Raw genomic sequence first — 3,037 nt, 5'->3', positions numbered from 1 at the left:
CCATTAGATTAGAGAGGGTGTGCACACTTAGGGACGTTCTGCAAAACGATATTGGCCATTACTCTTAATTATCTGAGGTGACGACCCATGTTGAAGTAGGTGGTACTGGGATTAGTCCCGGCCTACTGACGTTCGATTCCCTTCTAATAAATAAAATTGTTGTGTATGACTCATATAAACTTGGATAATTGAAATGGTTAATCATATTATATACTTGTCTGTATTATGCTATACTTGTCTATATTACGTTATATTTGTCTGTATTATGCTATAAAAATTTATTTTTTAAAATATAACTATTATTATTATTATTTTACGGGATGGAGTTGTAATTACTTAGCTTCGCTAATTTTTGTATTTTTGTTTTTCTTTGCTCTTTTCCTATGTATATTGTGCAGGTTGGTGAAAGGGACTACGTTGCAGGAATGAGTGAATTTATAGCTTTTAAGTTCACCTTGTTTAATAACAATACTGTCATTTGAGATTGTTTAGTTTTGGTTTGGTTTAAATTAAACAACTTAGTTTGGTTATTTTGATACTTTGGTTTGTGAGTTAAATTTTTATTTCTAATAATTAGCCTTGCATTTATTTGAAACAATAGATGCGGCGTAACACCCTAAAGATTTGGTCAGATATTTTAATGAAAAGATGATGTTTTATAAAATTTGAAACCAAAGTTTTGGGGTGTTACACTAGAAGTTTGTAGTCCGTCCAGGAGAGAACATTCCTCCCACTGGTCACAAGATTGAGACAAATGCTAGGGAGTACTTGGAGGCGAAGAGGGATGCTGTTCTTCAGCGTTCAGCCTGAGGCTCTACTCCTTACATGAAGGATCCTTCATTGAGAGTTCTCTCTAATACAGCAGGAAGAAGTCATGGACCTTCGGCTATTCAGCCAAGGCAAGAAAAAACAGTGATACAACCTATGGTGTACAGGCGTCAGGCCGTCGCCAATGCCTCCTCAAACCCCCTTCTTAAGGAATATCGGCGGGAGCACATACCCATTGAGGGACATGCTGGGGCACTCAGGATTGATTGGCCAACTCCCTTTTCGGTCATAATCATGGAGTCCCCCCATTCCCAAAGGTTAAGCTTTTGACGATTGAACCTTTTGACGGTACAACAAATTCAGACGATCATTTGTCAGAATACAAACACCAGATGTACGCCGAGGGAGTTGATGACGCTACATGGTGTAAGAATTTTCCAGCCACATTGAAAGGAGTGGCGCATAAGTGGTTTAACAATTTACCTCCTAACTCGGTGAACAATTTCACTAAGCTTAGTATCTTGTTTACCAGCCATTTTGTGGAAAACCGTCAAGAACAAAAGACAAGCATGCATCTAGGAAAGGTAGTTCAAGGGCCTAAAGAAGCCCTAAGGAGTTATGTGAAGATGTTCAATTTGGAAGAATTGCAGATCCAGCATCTGAATGCTGGAGTGGCGTTTGACGCCTTCATCCGAGGTTTGAGACCTAGCAGTTTCCAATTTGATCTAGTAAAGAAAAAGATCACCACTCTGCCGAAGCCCTTTGGGAGGCTGGGGCATTTATCCATGCATTAGATAGCTATATATAGAGATCAGCAAGCAGCAAGAGGATGCTACCTTACTACTTTAAAACCTTCATCATAGAAGGGAGAAAAATCGAAACAACCAAGAACAAACTAAATGAATGAATCAGCCTAACAAGGCCTAAACATTCTTCTGATGCACATTACTTCCTAAAGGAGACCGACCAAAATGTAATAAACCCAAAGAAAGGTAGATTACATGTATGGTTCAACAAAAAGTGATAATCTCTAGTAAGAGAAACATCATGTCTCCTAAAAGAAAGCCGACCGGAAATAAGCATGCCTTAGTAAAGGTATCTTACTTTCAAATACAAGGTCAACTAAGTAGTAAAAGCCCTAGTAAGGGCTCACTACTTCAAGACGAACACTGCTTCCTCAAGGAAGCCGGCCAGGAACTGATATGCTCACAAAAAACACTCATATCCCACAAGGTCGGCAAGTGTATATAAACTCATACTCGTCCAAGATGAAGGATTGGTGGTCGTTCTCCTACTTCGAACACAACTCGTCCGTACTAATGTACGAGCCTAGTCCCAAGAAAAGGGGGGGAATCATATAGGTTTTAGGACAAGTCCCAAGAAACTTGTGCCTATTTAAGTACAGTTCAAAGATTGTCCAGGTTCTCGGACGAGTCACATTTGAACTTGTAATTATTTGTTTGAAGTTCAAACGTTGTCCAATGTTCTGATGGTTAGACCTAAAAAAATAAAAAAAAATAAAAAGTGGCAAAATTCATAAATTTCGGATGCTCTTTGAATGCTAAAGGAAGCCGCAAAAACGTGTACTCGCCCACAAAAACTTTGGATTTTGAATGGAGACAATTTGCAACAGAAAACCGACCCAGACTGGCCGCTTTCCTTCTATGAAGGACCCTCGTCCGAAAATCGTCCTCGACTAGGAACGTCCAAACATGGACGTCCTCCTTCTACAAAGGACCCTCGTCCAGAAATCGTCCTGGACCAGAAACGTCCATACATGGACGTCCTACTTCGACAAAGGACCCTCGTCCGAAAATCGTCCTCGACCAGGAACGTCCGGACATGGACATCCTCCTTCGACAAAGGACCCTCGTCCGAAAATCGTCCTCGACTCGGAACGTCCAGACATGGACGTCGAAGGACCTTCGTCCAGAAATTCTCCTTGACCGAGAAACGTCAAGACATGGACGTTCTTGTTGACCCTTGAGTTTTGAAGATGACCTAACCACAAAAGACATAGTATATTTTATTTATGTTGTTGCAAGGTAATTCATGCTCGAGCTAAGAGAATACTTGATTGAAGATTAAAGCGGAGAATTAATCAAGATCGAAGTAAAGATGTTCGAGAAATGAAGAATCAAGCATGGAATGAAGATTAGAATACATTAGGGTATTTATTAATCTTCTTGTTAAGGTTGAGTAAAGCTTTATTAAGTTCGTGGTGAATTCTCAAAGGAACTTGGTTCTGTTCCCATGAAAGGAACAGACC

The 3,037-nt window shown here is 40.1% G+C and overlaps 1 long non-coding RNA gene across 1 annotated transcript; it reads left to right on the top strand.

Annotated features, from left to right (window-relative positions):
* The first annotated feature begins 1,891 nt into the window (after positions 1-1,891).
* On the top strand, positions 1,892-2,292 carry LOC125492546 (uncharacterized). The gene is made up of 2 exons (XR_007269161.2): positions 1,892-2,001; positions 2,043-2,292. It is a non-coding gene; the product is annotated as an uncharacterized LOC125492546 (long non-coding RNA).
* Positions 2,293-3,037: the final 745 nt, after the last annotated feature.

This window comes from Beta vulgaris, chromosome 8 (assembly GCF_026745355.1).
Source record: "Beta vulgaris subsp. vulgaris cultivar EL10 chromosome 8, EL10.2, whole genome shotgun sequence".
In the NCBI taxonomy this organism is placed as follows: domain Eukaryota; kingdom Viridiplantae; phylum Streptophyta; class Magnoliopsida; order Caryophyllales; family Amaranthaceae; genus Beta; species Beta vulgaris.
This window is presented reverse-complemented; position numbering and strand designations above follow the sequence as displayed.